Here is a 6761-nt window from a genome sequence, read left to right on the forward strand (position 1 = left end):
ATAATAAAAGTGTGGTTCATATTCAACATGCCAACATAATTAATTTCAATCATCAATTCACCACAAATAATCCATACTTCACAAATCAATCACCAACGTCAATTCCAACAACAATTCCAACCAATACCTCTCATGTTACCACCTTGGAATTAATTAAACAAAGCCTAGCATGCTTCTATCACTAATGGAAAAAATGCTATTAGCAACACCCTATTAGCAACTAATGTTAAATATGTTAGTTACTAAAACACTAATTGCAACTAACTAAAATAATTCTAGTTACAAATACTATGTCATTAGCAACTGGCATAATAATGTGCGCTGCTAATAGTTAGTGATTCAATGTTAAGATTCACATTAGCAACTTGCTTATGCAATGCCAGGTGCAAATATAATGGGATTTGCACGTTGCTAATATTATCTAATTTAAAATCAAATTTCCTATTAGTAACTGACCTATATAATGCCCGGTACAAATAAAAAGTTGACCACAATAATTGTAACTGACCTATATAATACCCGCGACGAAAACCATTATCCAATTATTTTATTTTATTTTATTAGGTTTCCTATTTGTTTTTATGTTCGCTTGATTCTTCCTTAGCCTCTCCCTCTCCCTCTCTCTCCTCATTCGTTCTTCTTCATCTTCTCTAAATGCTCTGGTTTTGAGGCCTCAAATCCCGCCAATTTTCCGATATGTTCCTCTATAATCTGCTACTTTCGATTCTCTGTTCATACTAGATCTGTCAAATTTTTTTTTCGTCAATCGATCTTTCGACGAGTTGTGAGGAGCCGAATTTTGATTCGGAATTGATTCTGATTTTGGGGGTTATAATACTGGTGAATCAACAGTTGATTTTTTGCGGTGATATTCGAAATTGCGAAGAGATTTGTGGTTCCTTGATCGCTATTGATGTTGTTGTTCATTGTTTAGGGTTATTTGCGATTTAAATTCCCTTTTTCTTATCTTATTCTATCTTCTCTTACCTAGTTTTCAATTTTTTATGCCAGATCTACGATTTTTGTTCAATCAATGTCTCATTCTGTTTTTATTTTGAATTTTCAGGTGATTTCAGAGGTGGGTTTTTTTTATAAAATTTGAATCTTCCTACAATTTGCAAGATATTCAGATGAAGAATTTGGTGATTCTGTAATTTCTGCTTCTAGAATTCGTTGTTTCTGGTATTTTCCTCGGTACCCATTTTTTTCAATTTTTTCCCTTTATTTCTCTGATTTTTCCTCCAATTGATGCCTAATTATTTAGAGTGTTAATTATTGATTGATTTTTACTATCAGTTCGTTTAGATCAAATGTAATGCTAAAATCTTTGTTTGCAATTGGTTTTCAAACTTCTTGTTATTATTGTTTGAAGCTGCGGCATTATCCTAGAGTCTAAGTGTCTCTGCATGTGTAGTTATTCTTACAATGGGAAAAGAATGAGAAAGAAATTGCCCACCCCTGTCTGTTGTAGATCATCTCAAACATATTGATGGCAGAAATATTAAAGATATGATACGCTTGGTGGTTTTCCCAGCTACAAACTTCTATGTTTATAATATAAAAATCTTGTCATATCTTAATCATGTGAGGGTTGGGCAACTGATTTTAGGGTAGTATACGTTTGGGCTTCGTATACATTGAGATTCGTGCAGGGCAATCATGTCTACTTGTGGAGATTAAGATGACTGCATTCCTCTGGAGTAGATTTAAAGAAAATTGAATTGTTGTTTATGTGATGAATATGATAATTATGTTTAATTTTTGGTTGTAGAGTGCGGTTAATACTGCCTTGGCAGATTCTGAGTGTGCTAGTATTGGTAAGTCTGATGCTAGATTGTCATGTTTTTATGACAAGGTTTCACTATTATTAATGTACTAAACTTTGGAACTTTTTGTTGGTATAATTATTCCCATTAATCTTGAAGTAAAGAGATTTGTATGATGTATTTATTAGATTGTTGCTTTCGAAATATGAGTGATTCTCCCTTTTATTGCACAAATTTAACATGTGATTTAACTTTTGTGGAATTATAAATTATTCTTTGCTGGATGTTATGAATACATGACATGCTTATTATCATAGTTGTAATGCCAGACCGTGATTCTCTTTGTCCTGCTTTAGACCTTTTGCTTTATATGTGACTGTTCTTATAAAAGGAGTTCACCTTATTCAATCAAATTGAAATTCGATTGTGAGTATAACCTTAATGGCTCAGCACAACAATTTGACTCAATTTGTTAGGTTGTGTCCTTTTAAGTTTTCTTTAGGTTAAGCTTGATGCCTTTTAAGATTGATCCTTAGGTCGTCTCCTTTTAAGTTTTCTTTAAGGTTGATGATAAATTAAGAGACATGATATATTATCTTACTTTTCTTTGATCATATGTTGTGGTTTGATTCATGAATTTAATATTATACTTTGATGCTAGTTGAGTTGATTCATGATATGAAGTAACAATGTTTAAATTCTAATGGACCTGATCTTTCTTATAAGAATTATCAATCATGTTATGTCTTATGTGTAATCACCCTTGCTTATTGATTATGTTCAGCAACTACATTTGAGCTATGCTACATTGCTACTGTCATATTCCGTAATGTTTCTATGAGTACTGCTGTGTGTTTACACAAGTTTAATGGACTCCTTATAACTTATGATGCCAATAATACGTTGCACTTTATTGGCAATGGTTTCTAGTCTTATCTAGTTCCTGCTTTAGTTATTGTATCTGTTCTAATGTACTCTTGGAGTATACTCTTCTGGTAGTGCTAATTTATGCTCATTTGGAGACATTGGGGAAGGGAGGAGGAATAAAGTGGCGCTGAGGCCTGAGATGGAGACAAAGGCAGTATATACCTATATATTGAACAATTTATTTTGTGACAAATGTGATGAACGAATTCAGAAGATCCAAACAATCAAAATGATAATTGGAGGGAATCTTTATTTGTGCTGCTCCTCACTGCCTCAGGACTTATCTGGAAAAGTCTGTATTTGAGTCCCACATACATGAAAGCCATGCCGATTTGCTTCAGCCTAATATGAAAAGGGAAGAGATGAGTGAACCAGAAGGATCAAACTCTAAGCCCTCTTCAACCATAGATACAACACTTTGAGGTCCATCAAGGCCTAATTTTTCTCCTAGTCCAAATCATCAGGTGAATGATCGTGAGGATAAAGTTCGCTGCCAGCAACATTGCCTGGTATTTGTCTTTATTAAGCATTTGTTGGTTGTTAAGGTTGACAAGTGTTAGAAGTCTTTTCATTGAGATTCTGCTTGAAATTGCCTGTATTTTGTATAGTAGAAGCTTGGTGAAATTGAGAAACTTGCATTGATAGTTTCAGAGGTTAGTTATTACTTATTAGAATGTGGGCGTAATGTGTGATCTGTGTTACTTGGTGTAACAGATAAGAATAAGATATAATCTATGTAGTCTGGTGGACTGTTTTCTGGAAATTCTGTTATGGTCTACTTTAAGTAATATACTGTGATTCTCTCATTGATTTTATCTTATTTACTTTAAGTAACATACTGTGATTCAAATCATAGGAATGCGGTTTTTTTGGTCTGATGGCTATGTCAAACTCTAAAATATATTCTCATGCTTTTACTGAGAAAGCTTACATTGCCTTCTTAAAGAGCTTCTTATGTTGATTTATAACATGAAAATATGTCTATATTCACCTTATTAATTAGCTTGTTCATGGAAGGAGGGATTGCTGATAAACTATCGCTGGATCTTGTAGCCGTTTGCGGGTTTGGCATATTAGAACCACTCAGTGTTTGTGACACCTTAAACGTGTTCATTCTATGGGAATTACAAATTGTTTTTCCCGAGACGGAAGTCAGATATTGAGTACATCTTTTGACAGTAATGCCAGGTTTGGATCTCATGCTTGACTTACGACATTTTTATGATTCAATTGGCTAATATCTTAGGTAGTTCTAACTAGTTGGTATTCTGCTGTTAGCTAATTTTCTGCATTGTATTCTTTGTTCTTTATGGTTTCTCCTATATTTGACCCTAGATGTTTCAACCAGTTATTTTTTTTCTAATTTTTTATGTTGCTATTGTCTGGCTTGATGGTGGGCTCTCCACATTGGTCTTATAAAATTTAAATATATTCACTGATTTGTGTTATTGATTGAACTCAGGATTCATGGTTTGAAGTCTGGGAAATCGTTGAAGGAATTTCGTGGGCATACTTCTAATGTGAATCATGCGATATTTACAAATGACAGCAGCCGTGTGATCACAGCATCCATCTAGATGTTTCAACCAGTCATTTTTTTTTTTTTTTTAATTTTTGTTTTTGTATATTTTTTAATTTGTAATGAATGTATACTTCATAATTAACATTTTCTTGAGGAATACTTCATAATAAACATAAGTTTTAGTATATAATATAGTTTGTATATCAATTTGGCAAAACTGTATTTTTTTTTTTTTTTTTAAATTTAAAGTAATGACTATTCGCAACTGGCCTAGTACTACGCCAGTTGCGAATAAGTAGTATTAGCAACTGACAAGTGCCCATTGCTAATGATATTCACAATTGTATCCCCCACAATAGCAGCCCTACATGCCAGTTGCTAAAAGTCAATTTTTGTCAGTTGCTAATAGCGTTTTTTCCACCAGTGTATACACTTAAATAATTACCGAGTACGCGAACGTATCTCGAATATGATCTCAAAATCATCATGATTACATGAAATCATTCACTTATAAATCTCCTACAACCCAAAATTTCAAAGAGACATTAATACCTATTCATAATAAATTTCCAACAATATATACACTATTTAAATCACTTATAAACCCTTTAAAAAATACTGAAAATTAATTTAAACCACCTACTTTTATTCCCAATTAATAGGTAATTAAAAATCCTTTTAAGAAACATAATTCTAACCTTTATATAAAAATTTCAGCTTCATAAAAACTTATAAAACTGCTGCAATTATGTTTAAAAATACCCATTTCAATATTTCAATCAACTACAATCAATTTCCATCAATATTCATTAATTTAGAAACCTAGGGTTTTCAATTTGGGGTTTTTTGATTCAAAAACTAAATCTGAAAATTAATTACATAATAATCATAATTAGAACATCATGAAATCATCACACACATCAAAAATTAATAATTAAACAAGGTTGGGTTGATTTAAAACAAGAGAGAGAGAGTTTTTTTTTTTTTTTTTTTTTTTTTAAAAAAAAAAAAAAGAAACACAACCTCACGTACGAGAAGGGGTTGCCGCCGCCCTCTACACTGGCGGCTGCTGCTGGTAGCGGTGGTCGGCCAGTGGGAAGGGCTGGTGGTGACCGGCCACCATGTGTGTGTGCGTGTGAGGCGAAAAACAAAAGGGGAGGGGGAAAATTAAGGGGAGAGAAAATAAGAGGGGAGAGAGAGAGATATTTTACCTTTGGGTATTCTCCACCTTGGGCAAAGTTTAATTTGCTCATATGATGGGTATTTATACCCTCTCTCAAAACCCTCCCAGCTTAAATTCCTTTTTTACCCTTAATGATTCTTTCTCCTATTCAAACTAGTCTTTGACTTTCTTTAAATTTCATTGACCTTAAAGATTTCTTTTATAATATAGTATGCCCCAAAGTTTCTAAATAATAAAATTTTCTAAAACAATTAAATAAATAAAAATGGACCTTTAATTAAAATAAACCTTTTTAAATTAATAAAATACTATAAATAATTTATTTCGAATTATTTAAATACTTTATAAAATAATGATTTAATTTAAAATACGTATAAATATATGGGGTATTACATCTTCAAATAAGAAGGTAAGATAATTTTAGTCTTAGCAAAAAAAAAAAAAAAAAGGAGATGAAGAGAGATTGAATAAGAATAATTTGGTAACTTTGTCACTTATTACAATTTTTTTAACTAACTCTTAACAAATCCAGTACGTAGTAATAAGGAAAACTATATGAAATTATGGATCATTAACTTATTCACTATTTGCTCCCATTCCACCTTCTTATCTTTATTATCTTACATAAAGTATATCATCACAGATTCATAAAAAATCATTGTTATCTCATCCTATCTATAATCTTTTTGGTCATTATGCACATAAGCATCGCTAAGGGTTTATGTGAATTGTTGGGAATTGAAATACTTGTAATGCAAATCGGAGTGTTGCTAAGTGAGTGTTGTTACTCTTTAGTGACGTTGTGTGCAAGGAGCTAGCGAGAGAGTAGCTCGCAAGGCAAATGGGTAGCGCAAGGGCGAGCTAGCAAGAGAGCTAGAGCTCGCAAGGCAATTGAGCTGCGGCAAGGCCGGGCTATAGCTCACGTGCAAGGGAGCGATAGCTCGGATGCTTGCATGGCGTGTAGCAGGTGCAAGCGATAGGTCGCGTGCTGCTTACATTGCCTTGCGATAGTTCTTGAGCAATTTCAACCTTCGAGTTCGGGTATACAAATTATGGAGGTCGGTGTGTAAAACTTGGGGGGCGTGTGTCACTAGGATACCTGTATCGGTGGTGGTGTATTTCGCTTCTAAATCAGTGAGTTCCAAACCACGGCACAACCGAAGGAGGACAGGTCTTTGAATTCGAGTATGGCGAATTTGTTCCAAGGAAGTTCTTAATTTGGCTAATTTTTTCATGGAATCAGGATGTACTTTTTGTAACAAAAATTTCATAATAACTAGTTAACTTTCAAAATTATAATATTTATTGTATGTAACGTTTCATATAATTTAGTTTATGTACAAATTAAATGAATGATATTACC

General features: G+C 33.1%; 1 long non-coding RNA gene across 3 annotated transcripts; it reads left to right on the forward strand.

The window, feature by feature from the left end:
- Nucleotides 1-544: 544 nt before the first annotated feature.
- On the forward strand, nucleotides 545-4405 carry LOC110688191. Of its 3 annotated transcripts, none has more exons than XR_002504520.1 (3): nucleotides 545-935; nucleotides 1067-3881; nucleotides 4156-4405. It is a non-coding gene; the product is annotated as an uncharacterized LOC110688191 (long non-coding RNA). The 3 variants fall into 3 exon arrangements; XR_002504521.1 differs by having other exon boundaries at nucleotides 560-3202; nucleotides 3711-3881; XR_002504519.1 differs by having other exon boundaries at nucleotides 559-3881.
- The last annotated feature ends 2356 nt before the right edge of the window (nucleotides 4406-6761 follow it).

This window comes from Chenopodium quinoa, unplaced genomic scaffold, assembly GCF_001683475.1.
Source record: "Chenopodium quinoa cultivar QQ74 unplaced genomic scaffold, ASM168347v1, whole genome shotgun sequence".
Classification (NCBI taxonomy): domain Eukaryota; kingdom Viridiplantae; phylum Streptophyta; class Magnoliopsida; order Caryophyllales; family Amaranthaceae; genus Chenopodium; species Chenopodium quinoa.